At 41.5% G+C, this 12,629-nt stretch overlaps 1 long non-coding RNA gene across 2 annotated transcripts; it reads left to right on the forward strand.

The window, feature by feature from the left end:
- The first annotated feature begins 8,614 nt into the window (after nucleotides 1-8,614).
- Nucleotides 8,615-11,649, forward strand: LOC125693624 (uncharacterized). 2 transcript variants are annotated; one of them, XR_007377185.1, is made up of 3 exons: nucleotides 8,615-8,677; nucleotides 9,443-9,719; nucleotides 10,005-11,649. It is a non-coding gene; the product is annotated as an uncharacterized LOC125693624 (long non-coding RNA). The 2 variants fall into 2 exon arrangements; XR_007377186.1 differs by having other exon boundaries at nucleotides 8,632-8,677; nucleotides 9,446-9,719.
- The last annotated feature ends 980 nt before the right edge of the window (nucleotides 11,650-12,629 follow it).

Genomic DNA, 12,629 nt, shown 5'->3' on the forward strand with positions numbered 1-12,629 from the left:
TGAAAAATCTTGATGGGAACTTTGCAGGAGAAAGTAGGACAGTTGGCACATTACTCACATTTCAACAGAGGAGGGGAGAGCTCCTTTTGCCATGAGAACTGACCTCGTGGTGCTTTGACCTGCACAGAAGGCTGTCATCGGGGCTTTATGATCATTCCATTTTGGACTGTAATGTTATGCTGAAAGAAACACTGGACTCTATTATCTGGCTTTGCCCTTTCCATAATTCAACGCCATGTTTGCAGCCCAGCAGCAGTTTGAGAAGTTGGAGAAGTTTCTGTGGAGGTGGTCCAGCCTTAATGCTGAGTATTGCTTGGTGTCAGCAGCATCATTCACCCTGGATACATCTCGTGTGTGGGAAAAACAATAAGAATTACCTCAAGATTACTCGTGTCCTCAATTAGAAATTGTTTTTCTCCTGTGACTTGTGTTGTTGGCAGCTGAAATGGCTGTTCACACTGCAAGTGGCCTTTTATTCACCTGCCTTCAAACACCCAGAGGCACCAACCAACGCTTTCCACGAGGTCCTCTCTCTCTCTCTGAGACTCATGTTACCAAACATATCTTTATTCTCACTGATTTCAGGTGAAGCTTCTTTCTCCCATGAATACCCATCTGCCACATCTCCACTCAAGGGGCAGAGCATCACTACCCACACCTGCATCTAAACACTGTGACTTTCTTGACAACACCAGGAGTTTCTCACAGTCCACATTCAGAAGTTCCCATGGACAGAATTACACTCCATTCACTTGAACTTTCATAGTTTCTAAAATCTCATACGATCTTTTCCAAACTCCACATTTTCCATATTTTCTAACACATTTTCCAAGTTCTTTGGAGCAACCTCTCAGGCAGAAGAGTATCTCTATATCTATAGCTATAGTCCCAGGTAATTGAATTCCTCTACGATTTGACATTGAATGATGTTCTTTTTAAACACTGATGTAAAATACAAAATAAACATGACTACAGAAGTCTATTTTGTTTGACACAGGTCTCAGTAACAGAAAATGGGTTTTTACTCTGCTAATAAACTAATAGAGTTTCCCTTTCCTATGATGCACACTATGGTGCCTCAGAGGTGAATTTATCTCCCTGCATCTTAGCACTTTAAAGCAGTAATAAAAGATGCTGAAGGCTCTGTGACTTAGGAATATGTCTAACTAAGAACAATTTTCTCACAAACCAATTTTCACCCTCTTTTAGAAACTGGTATGTGGTTAATATTTAATACCAATATATTCATGAAAAATTCAGCTGCTAATAAATGGGACTTATTTATTTTCTACCATTTAAATTGCTCCTACTGCCATCTTAAAATTGTTGATAGACGGACTATCTAAGCAGAAACAAATATTCATTTGTTATGGATTGTTTCGTGTCTGTATAAGCTGGTTAGCCTCAGAGGTGTGTCCTAGCTTATGCTGTTGCAGGAACGTCAAGGAAACAGCAGTTTCTATCTCCCACATGCTTTTCAGAGGACAGAAATCTGCTCTTAGCACCACTTGGTGCAGGGAGGTAACTATTGCGACCATTGCTCACAAGAGCAAATTCATACCAGCAAACACGTCGGTGGTGTACTTGGTTTCTGGACTTTCCTTGTCCTTTCTTACCTGCTGGCATCACATAGAATGGTGTTGTGCATGAAACTCTTGCTTATTTTGCTTCTCCTGTGCCTAGAAATGCAGTGTTATATGCCGTACTTATTAAAATGGAAACATAAAAACCACACTAAAACCCAGATGCTGCTTTCCCATGTCCTCTGAACTGCCTGGTTCAGACTATCAAGGACAATGACACTCTTCACTTAGAAGAGAAGTGTCATCCTTTCAACATGTTTTGCCTCATTGCATCAAAATTCCCCCTTGCCCAAAGTTAGCTCACATTTGGTTCTTTGAATACCCAGGAAGGTAACATGCTATCATTTCTTCACAGATTTTAAAAGAAAAATCTCTGTGTAACAGTTCTAGCCTCATCTCTCTCTCTCTCTTTCTTTCTCTCAAAAAAAGAAAAAAAAAGAAAAAAAAAGAAAAAATATAGTAATAACAGGGGAACAGGGGGAGAGAGAAACATCAAAAGCAATTTTTCTTTTCCACATACCAATGTGGTAAGCCCTGATCCCCGATGTCAGGCTTTTTGTGGTGATGTGATTCAGACCCCTTCAGTGTGGGGTGTTAGCTCTGCATTTAGTCTTCCTAGACTGCGATGAGGGACACCGATTACTCTGGTGATTCTAGCTAAAAGCTGCGGGAGAGGCATTAGAATACAGGAAACGTATAGGGGAATGCAATTTCAAAGTGGATGAAAAATGTGTAAGTGGATGAACATTCAGTTAGATAATTACGGCTTAGGTTTAGTCCTGAATTTTCTTCATCTTTACTCCAGGGAGAGCCTAATGGCCAGACCTGAGTTTTAATGGCAACATTTGGGCAAAAAGTATGGCTATTATGTGAGCAAATGTAGCACTTTATCCCAGAGGAATGGATATCACCTTCAGTGTCAAAAGTAAGGAAGAATCAACTCAGCCATGTGAGCTATGAAAGTTTTGGGTGGTAAATCCTAGAATGGTCCTCTCTGTGGGGAGGAGAAGGAGATGGTGTCAGAGAGCACAAAGTGCACAGCCAGAGATGTGTGCCCAGCATTCTGTTTGCCAGTTCCAGTCACCTCGATGAAGTTAGCTCAGCTTCACCACAACAGGAGCAGAGAATCAGGGCCATGGTTTATGCAAAATCAAGTACTTTAGACCAAAAGAGAGACGAAGCTAAATGAAACAGTGAGCGCCATTTTCATCATTAGATTAGTTTCTCACGTTGCTGGTTCTTAGAACAACAAGAAGAATTGTAATATTGCCAGAACATGGTGATGCATTGGGAGAAGAAAATATTCCACTTTCTGAAGAAAACAGCTTCAGGTAATCTGCGTCAGTTAACACGTCCAGTTGGCTTTTCTCAAATGGGACAACAGGGATGGAATCATAACACAGCTTCGTGTTTGTATAAGAATGATATATTTTTAATGTTCTCTGGGTTTTGGTTCAACATTTGTTGGACAGAACACTCTGTCGCTAATGCTACCACGTAAGACTCTTGCTCATGTTTACAGTGTGAAGGATGTGCAGCGGCTCCAAGGAGAAAGCCCAAGGTTGCCCCCTACCAGAAAGCTTACCTCAAGAGTCAGTAGAGAACTCATGAAAAAGAGATTTATATTCCAGCATTAGAACCAACATCTTCTGCCCTTCCTATGAATTCATCCTGCCAGGAAGAGCAGCATCCAATGAAACTGAGTACAGAAGTTCAAAAGGAGGCAGAGAAAGAAGCTGTATCTTGGCCTCCCAGATCTTATACACTTATCCAGAAGAGAGAATTATAGCTTGCTTCTCCTGTGCAGAACTCCAGTCTCACCACTTCCTCAATAAACCACAGAATATCCCATGTTGGAAGGGACCCATAAGGATTGTGGAGTCCAACTCCTGGCTCCACACAGGGCTACCCAAAAATCAGACCATGTGACTGAGAGTGTTGTCCAGATGCTTCTTGAACTCTGGTAGCTTGGGGCTGTGCCCACTGCCCTGAGGAGCATACAATAAAAGTATCTCTAAACCATCATGGCTCATGTAAACCCACTTTACACAAAAGTTGTATATGTATATGTTGAATATGTCATTATTTTCATTCTTAGTTAAGAAAAAAAGCAAGAATAGAAAGCAGAGAACAAGATTCATTCTGGATCCCCTCCATTTCAGCTCAGCAGATGAGCACATAGAGCACTGTTGTAACTGCTTAAAAAGCTTCCTGTGGCCCAAATTACCATTGCTGTGGTGTGTTTGAGAGTAACTAAAGGAGCAAAGCAGGCTGTAATGGACAAGCACGTGGCCTTGCCATCAGGTTGAAGTCTTCTTCCACGTCCAACCTGGACAAAGGTGGGACAGAGGCAGGAATCTTGCTTTTGCTGCCTTTGACACGGCTCTTGTATGGTTTTTACACGGCTGGAGAAAGGATCTTCAGGTTTTCTGGACAAAGCCTCTGTCGTGAGATATCTTGTGCCACCTGAAGCCCAAAAAGCTTAGGATCATCCAGATAGCTGCCCACACCGCCTGCCTGTCAGAAATGACCCCTAATTTTTAACATTTCTTTAGCAGAGAGTAGTGGTGACAGAAGTGTACAGGCATCACATTGACAAACTTCCAGAGGGATTTCCCTCATTATTTACCATCGTTCCTCGTATTCTTACTGCTAGGAATGTGATCCCTCAAACAATCACAATCTGAATGTCCTTAAACGGAGCCATGTACTGTACTTAATAGCCTGGTGACTCCTTGGATTAGACTGATAGAGCTGGTGATGAATAGGGTAAGAATAGTTAACAGCCATTCTTAAACAACTTTGAGTGTCATTAATTTTGTTATAGGACAGATTAATCTGAAATGTCAGGACTTGCTGTACTAGACCTAAAATTGTATTTTCAAACCAATTTTAACAGATTGTATTTCACTCTTGACACAAAATTCATTTGCTTGCCTTAGATTGCATCTTTTATTGTAATTGCATCAAATTAAATCAAGGCATTAGATCCATAGAAAACTAAGGTGAAATTAGAGGAAAATAGTTCTTTCCATTTTCCTTTTTAATACTTTTTTTTTTTTTCATAGAACAAGATCTAATGCTTGACCATAGATTAAAAAGAGCTTTTGATTACTGTATGTCTATACACCTAAAATCTAGACAGACACAGGGAAATACCTATTCTGTATGTTGGAAATAGATGAAAGAGCAATCAATACAGTCAATATTTCTTTGGCTGGCCTCACAACCTATGTTGTGAGCCAGTTTACTTAAATCAGTTTCAAACATCCACTTAAAGAGAAGCTGGGGCTGCTAATTATGACCAAAAAAATTAGCAGAAGTGAACTCAGATCCCACGAAGGCAACAAACAGAAAGATTATCCCCTCTAAAACCTTTCAAATTGAGTTTACAGATGTGTTACAGGGCCTTTGAAAAAGAATAATTTCCCCTCATACTCCAAGCAATACACTGCAGATAATAAATAGTTAGATCAATAATCTGCTCATAAGCAAACTGTGCAGAGAAATATGTTTGCGCAGAAACATTTCTTGAATAATTTTGAATTATGAATAAATTCGTGAAAGTACAAGTCAGTTCACAGATAATTCATGAACTGAAATAAGGGCGAAATTTGTCGAATAAATTATTCACCACAAATAGTTCCTAAGCTCTCCAAAGGACTATCACACTTCATTTATCTCTTGCCTTAGGGATAGACAAAAATACTCTGAAAAAATTATAACGAACCTGAATTTTTCCCTAAAAAATTCAGATGGGAACATCTCCTTCCACAGTATTTTTAAAGGTAAGAAGTTGTTTAACAGCAGCCCTTCACAAAAGCCTGATTTTATGTCAGAGGCCTCTGATTTTATCTCAGCATCAGATATAATACGGTGCAGAAAGAGTAGCTGCAATTCCAGTTTCCCGGGGGCTTACAGCCAGGAGATTTGTTCTGTTATGAGACTTCCAGACCAAAATGAAAAACATTGGAATTTTTTGGTGTTTAGTCAAAATGCAGTTCTTAATTCTGTTACATGTTCTGCTTCCAAAAGGGAGCAGTGAATGCCTCAAACCTGCGAAGCCTGAGCACTCAAATGTATTTACATCTCAGTGTTAGCCTGTGAAATTGTTTAGGAATTTTATCTGATGGATGTCAACAGAAGAAAACCAGTCAGCTACGGGTGCAAGGAGGCCAGAAAATATCGCAGAAATGTCATTAAAGTGGATCCATGGATCCCAGCAACAAAGCATGGACATCGTGAAATTCAGAGAGGGTAATGAAACAGAAGTGAACAAAGTCCCTCTTAGCAGCGCTAAGGACAGGTTCCAAATCCAAAGGAAGTTATATGAAAGACAACCCAAACTGAAACCCACAGAAACCCAAACACATGAACCAGAACTTGCACCTGGGATAGTTCTGTGGGCCTTTCCTCTTACGCTCCCATGGAAAGAAGACACAGATCAATCTGTAGAGACAGAAAAGTTTTGTGTTGTACATGGATACAACATTAAATTACGTCAGCTCCAATCTACAGCCTTTCCAAATGCCACCACGTCAGGGGAAAGACACCAGCAGCATTCTCCAGGGAAGAAGTAGGAAGGCATTTAACAGTGCGCTGGGCTCTCCTTGCTTCATCAAACAAAAAATAAATTAGACGGGTCAAACATTGTAGATCTAATCTCACTGTGAACCAAAAACATAGGAGCTCTCCTGCCACCAGAGCAACGGGGCCTGCCGTGACCCCACCATGAACTGGAGCTCACCAGCAGGTGCAGTCTGCAAGGACTCAATGTCGCATTCAAGTTTATTCTTTGTACGCTCCTGAGAATGGCAGGATTGTGTTTTGAATCCAATACCCCAGGGCTTTCACTTGCTTTCTCACAATTACCTGTACAAGACGACGGGGAAGGGAGGGGGTGGGTTGGTGGAAAGAGAGAATTCTTCTGTGGCATAGCAGGAACGGTCAAGGGCAGTTCAGATTAAAACCATGATTGGCACAGGCTGCAGAGAGGCTAAGCCAATGGAATAAAAAATAGAAGCATCCTGTTTAATAGAAACAAATTGCTCTCCACTTCTCAGTGACACAGATAGTGGGCCATTTGTACCTGCTGCCCTTTGTTGGGAACAACGGCAAGGAAATGCACTCGTCTCAAGCGGGGTAAAATTCTTTCTGTTGTATTTGGCTATCTCAGCCCGCAGAACAAGCACAGCAGTTAAGTAGTTGAGCTTCCTTGTACATTTGTTTGATTAAAGGTCTGTAACGCTGGCTCAGGTGGAAACAGCTCAGCTGCACGGAACTGCAATGAATGGAGGGTTTGTTAGTGAGCAGCCAGCGAGACACCGCCGAGCTGCTCTCCGAATCGGCCCCGAACAGGAGCTTGTTGTTTGGCTTGTTCCCTTCAGCATGGAAGCACAAAACTGTACATTTTCAATTACATGTGATGAGATCTGGGCTGGTTCGCATGTGTATATTGGGGAAAATACTAAAAATGAAGGCGAGCTCTTTTGCACGTTGGCCCATGAAAACAAATATCCTTCAGATGTCCCTGAGTGCTCCAGTTAACACTGGCATTTCTAAAGGTCACAGTGGAGTGTGGTGGAGCATATTTATGAACTGACCAAATTGCAGGTTTTAATTTTGATCATAAATGGTCTGGTGAAAATCCAACCACCTGTGTAGCGGGTAGGAGAAAAAAAACGCCAGCCTTTGGTTGTGTTATTTACAAATTGTACAGTGGCACAGCGATGAGTGGCAGATCTCCCATGCTACGATCCTGCTGGGGCAGTTCCCATCTCCTGCAGTCGGCCATAAGCTTCCTAAGGCAAAGCATGTGGTTGGGGTGAACTCAGGAGCAGTTCATCCGGCACTGCAGTGGCCACGTGAGTGGACATACAAGTATCTCCTCACTGATACTCCTTCTCTCCATTACTCCATATGGATGGACCAGTGTGGATAAGCTCAGCCATTGTGTAGGTGTAGATGTGTGTGGATAGGTTGAACAGATTACCTCCCCTTAGAAACTGCTCTAATGCCCAAGAGTTGTCCTTGACACAAGTGTTAAAACGCCTTTGCTTCTAAAATTTGACATCATGGTAACCACTGTTATAATCAAAGCAGTTTCAACTAGTTAATTTTAAGGTACTCCAGCTGTAACTGAAGAAAGTTGAGCTCTTTTACCTTTCACTAAAAATCAAAAGAGTTCCTGGGAAATGGTTTTAGCAAAAAATTATGTTGTGAAAGAAATGCAAGCTTTAAACCTAAAGACTATACATTCAAATATGAACGCATAACTGTTCTCCAGGCTTTCAGGTTTGAGAATGTATTTATTCCATTGCCTGTTAGCATCACTATGTATTTGCTGGGCATGATCTTTAGATAGTGTAAAATAGTAGCCTTCGAACTCATCATTGCTAAGGATTTGCCCTGACAACTCCTAATCTGTGGAGAGACATTTTAAATGTGAAATCTGAGTGAGGAGAATGCATCCTGCCCAAGTAAGCGAAATATAGTGAGAAACAACTGAGAGTCATCCTTTTTTATGACTGGAATTTCAGGCAGCAGGACTCTTTCTGTGTTTATGGCTGAGCATGTCTGTTAGGAATTTGGTTTCTGGGATGATAAGAAGCTTCTTAGCTGAGCCACAAATGCCCACAGTTGAAATCTGCTTTGCAAAGAAGTCTTCTTGTGTTTTGCCTTCAGGTTGAGAATATTTCTGATAGTCAGAACTAAACGAAGCTCATCTCTATTTTGTATTTCAAAAATTAAACAGCATTTAACACTTAATCTTCCAGCAGGCAGACCTACAGTGTAGCAGAGAGCTGAAAGGAGAGATATTTAAGCATTATGGAAAATGAGGATAGATCTTTTGTATGCCTCACATATGGTAACTGTTGAGTCACAGCCTGAACCACTGATTGAGCACCTGGGGAAAGGGCCCGGTCAGCCCTGGGAGGACAGGTGAAGGCAATTCAGCTGTGTGACCAGAAGGGGTGGAGCCTGGCTGCACCTCTCTTAGACCTCATTTAAGGGCTGAATGGCAGTGAGGAATGATCTCCTGTTGGGGATTTCTCCCTTGTGTTGTTTTCCTCACAAGTCTAGATCTGAGTTGGGTGAGCACTTTTCCTTTATAACACTCTATTCATACTAGTCCCTTTGCTGTTACACTCCTGCATTACCCTTCCACTGTGTAGATCTTTCTGATTGTAACACTTCAAAATAAGATTTTCTGGTTGTTTTTTTTTTTATAATAGAAAATAATTTTAAATTAGGATGGAAATAACAGGAAACAGACTGGAAGGAAGTATTTCTAGGACTAGTGTAACTTTACTCATCCTATCCAATGGCTAATCAAAATCTGTGGAAGTTAAGGATTGTTTTTCAGTTGATCCCAGTAGACCCAGGCTGGTCCCACATGGCATCACCTGCAACCCAACCTCTACAAATGCATCTTTCTGGTCAGAAAAATGCATCTGAAGGCTTATAAGGTTTCAAGCCTAGGTTTTCTTTGTTGAGAAATCTGATTAATGTGTTCTTAGACTTTTGATTTCTACAGGCTGAAACTGGGTGAAAGCCAAGATAGGAACTTAAGCTGGGGATGCTGTCACTATCTTGCCCCTCTTTTCATCACTGGAGAAAAAGCAATGAGGAAAACCCACGGAGCAGCCAGCAATAGTCAGCTGCTCTGGAATGTGAGTGAACTACAGTGGGTGGACAGGAGTCCCAAATACATAGCTGAGGGTGGGCATGAACACAGAGTACCTGAGCTGTATAAAATCTCTGTATTGCAGATACCAATGGAGGAAGGTTTCTCTAAGAGTTCTCTTAGATGTTCGCTTCCTGGCTTGCATTTAAATAAAAGTGGTTTTCTTTTGCAGCAGCGCTTGGAATTCATGATTGACTAAAACTCAGAAATGAATTTATAAGTAAACCTACTCACTGGTTTTACTTCACAAAAAAATCAAATTGGTTTTTATTTTTATTCAAGTAAATGTGGAATGATGTACTAACATACATTGATGTACAGTGAAGAGCAATATTAAACTGACTGGAGAAGGTTCAATTTAGAGAAAAATGCCACCTTTCATCGGTTAAGAGGATATATCAGCAGAATGAAAGAAGGAAGAGCCATGGGAATGGGACGTGTTCCAACAGGTGAGTACCCTGGTGTTCTGGTCCTGGAGCTGCACCCCTTGGTGTTAGCTGAGCTGCTTAGAGCCACATCTGAGATTTTGAATGAGCACCTGTAAGACTCTCACCTCTTCCCCTTCCCTCTTTATTTTCCTCTCTCCACTTGTAAATGTTCTTCTTTATACACCGTTTAAAGGTGTGTTAGCAGGAAGACTCTCTGCAGCTGGTGTCCCTGCTTGTGTGCTTCTCAGTCTTGGCTGGAAAATGCCACGTGGACCACTTACTCTTTGGCAATTCTTATTTTCTCAGGATGTAAGCTGTAAAAATACACACCAGGAAGAGAAAGGAAGCAGTGGGGTGTTTCAGTTACACTGTGTATCTGCATGAAGGTCATGTCAGAGAGAAGAGTGGAAGACTGGAGAGGAATGCCTGGAAAGCATGACGGCATCACCAACCCACACAAAAGGAAAATGTGGATGCCCCATCCTTGGAGGCATTCAAGGCCAGGCTGGATGTGGCTCTGGAGAGCCTGGTTTGCTGGTTGGCGATCCTGCTCACAGCAGGGGGGTGTTGAAACCAGGTGATCATTCTGGATGTTTTCAACCCAGGCCATTCTATGAACAACTCTCATACACCCACGCTTACAATCAATGTGCATTTTGAGCTGTATTCACGTTTACAGAAATTGATTCAAGGCCCCATATCACCACCACAGCTAATTTCCATCGGAATACAATGTTTCCTTAATTAAGCAAGGCACGCAGCTGATGGCCGTTTGGTTTGACTTAGAAATGGCTAATTAGTTATCAAATCCCTTAATAGTTCATGCTGAAGATTCTGTCATTACTTGTTGCTCCTCTCAATCTTTATTATCACAAACCCTTTAAAAATGCCTCAGCAGAAAAAAACCACCGTGCCCATTAATCCTTTCCAGGAAAGAACACCAGTACCAGATTAAGTCAAACTGGCATCTGAAGCTATTCTTTTCTTTATGTCACATAGTAAGTGGTCGGTAATCCACGTCTTAATCTCCTTGTTGCACAGCTTGGTTTATCGTAACTGATACTCCTGTGACTGCTGCAGACCCCTATTGTGTTACCTGCAGCACTCAGCTCTTCTTCCTGTTTTTTTCCCCTGGAATGTCTGATAAAGGCACCCTTGAAGTTGACCACAGTCTCCTGAGAAACTGCTTTTCAGAGAAAATGTGACTACTTTAAAGATGCACTTGTGTTACTTTTGGCTTTTCCCCTGAGCAAAGGCTCAACCAATATTTCTGCTTTCTGATAACACGTGAATTTAACTGCAGCTTACGGAAAGCCTCCTTTAAATCCCCTATTCTAGTTCAATATATTTTTTGTCTCGGATGTAATTATACCTCGTGTCAACGCTTGAACACCAGGGAAAATATAAAAAGCTGCAAGAAGTGAAATTTCCCTTGACCAATAAATACAAAATAAAAATGCGGATGACTTCTCCATGTAGAAATGAGAACAGACATAAGTATTTAGGTCCCCAAAAATTAAGCATTTCATAAACTTTTTGGAATTGGGGCCCTGGAAAGTTGGTATTCTCTAAATCTTAAGCCTTTAGGAAAAAAAACAGATGTACTAAGCTCCAGACTTCAGAGCTCAGAACAGTTGCTGCAGAAACTCAGCATCTTGATTTGTGCTTAACTACTTTACAGTTCACATATTCCTTGTTTGAACTTTGCTAGGTGCAGTAATTTTATTCACGCTTGGGCTGGATTGGTTCTGCTTATTCAGACCTCGTTAATTATAAGAAACGGGACTCAAGCTCACATATCCCATTCACCCATCCTGCCCTCAGGGCAGTCAAATTATCTGGCATTTAATGAGGAGTTTTAGATTTTGCAACTTATCAGAAGTGGGCCCAGCAAGTGCAAACTGGTGAGTTCAATGCAGAGGGACTTCTCTGGGACTTGCTTCAAAACAGACAGCAGAGCATCACAGTTTGCGTAGAGCGAGTCGAAACTGCCGTGCACTTGGAGCAAAGGGGCTTTTTGTGCTTTGAGTCTTGCCTCTGCCAGCTTTACCGTGTGTGAGAACTTTGTATCTGCCCAGACTTTTGTGTATTTAATTACTCAGCTTCTGGATAACTGACAGCATCAATATTTTGTATCCCCAGACTCCCGGCCAAAGGGGGCTTCATTGGAAGGTGCTTCCAGCAATAACACAGTACCATTGTCAGCAGAGGTTATTTGATATCTATCAGTGTTAGCACAGGGACAGAACTAAATGAAGGCCATAGCAATCTCAAATACATATCAAAATCTCTTTGAGGTGCATGTGACGTGTCTATTAAACATATTAATGCTGCAGCGTAGCCTTCGATATAACATTAATTCCCCAATATTATCCCTTGAGTGCAGTACCTGTGGCAGTTGGCTCAGTGTCTCTCTTTGTAGACCCCCTTGAGAACAGGTGCCTTGGTTGAACATCAACCACCTTTCCCCACCGAGTCCACAGTGATGGCCAACTGCTTATGGTCTTCATGTAGACAGGTTGAAAACATTCAGACTCTTTTCTTGAGCAAATGGAGAGGGTGTAGAACATACGTGCCCAACCTGCTAGTTTTAAGTCCTTATTGCTCTCTTTTTTTCTATGTTTTCTTAAATATATATGTACATATTTATATAATATACTACATTGTATATTTTACATGTAGCCAAAGACGATTTCTCTTCACTCAATGTGATGGAGCCAAAAAGTTGGACACTCAAGGTTTAGGATAACCACCATCCATTCTATGGTGTTTGATCCCCACAGAGGTGCAAAACATCCCCTCCTTGGACGCTATTTCTGTATCGTTCCCTCCATTTTCTCTTAAATAGCCTTAATCTGAGGAGCAGAGGAGTGAATGCCAGAGCACTCTTTAGTTCTCCACCACGCCTTCCAGAGAAATAGTCCTAACTAT

The sequence above is a fragment of the Lagopus muta genome, chromosome 5 (genome assembly GCF_023343835.1).
Source record: "Lagopus muta isolate bLagMut1 chromosome 5, bLagMut1 primary, whole genome shotgun sequence".
In the NCBI taxonomy this organism is placed as follows: Eukaryota; Metazoa; Chordata; class Aves; order Galliformes; family Phasianidae; genus Lagopus; species Lagopus muta.